Consider the following 257-nt stretch of genomic DNA (forward strand, 5'->3'; position numbering starts at 1 on the left):
GAATTGGAAATATTCTTTCAGAACATTTTATAACATTATAGCAACTAATATTCAGAAAGAATAAATGAACATAACACCAAGCCAACATAGTATAATAGTGTTAGTACTTATTCTTTCCTATCAACTTATTAGACACATGTTGGTACTAACCTAATTTGCACCCTATCTCATTTAATTCTTGCAAGCATCCATGAGGTTGATAGGATTTGTCTCCATTTTATAGATGATGCGGTTTTGCCTTAGGCAGATTAGGCAAC

The sequence above is a fragment of the Myotis davidii genome, unplaced genomic scaffold, assembly GCF_000327345.1.
Source record: "Myotis davidii unplaced genomic scaffold, ASM32734v1 scaffold535, whole genome shotgun sequence".
Lineage (NCBI taxonomy): Eukaryota > Metazoa > Chordata > Mammalia > Chiroptera > Vespertilionidae > Myotis > Myotis davidii.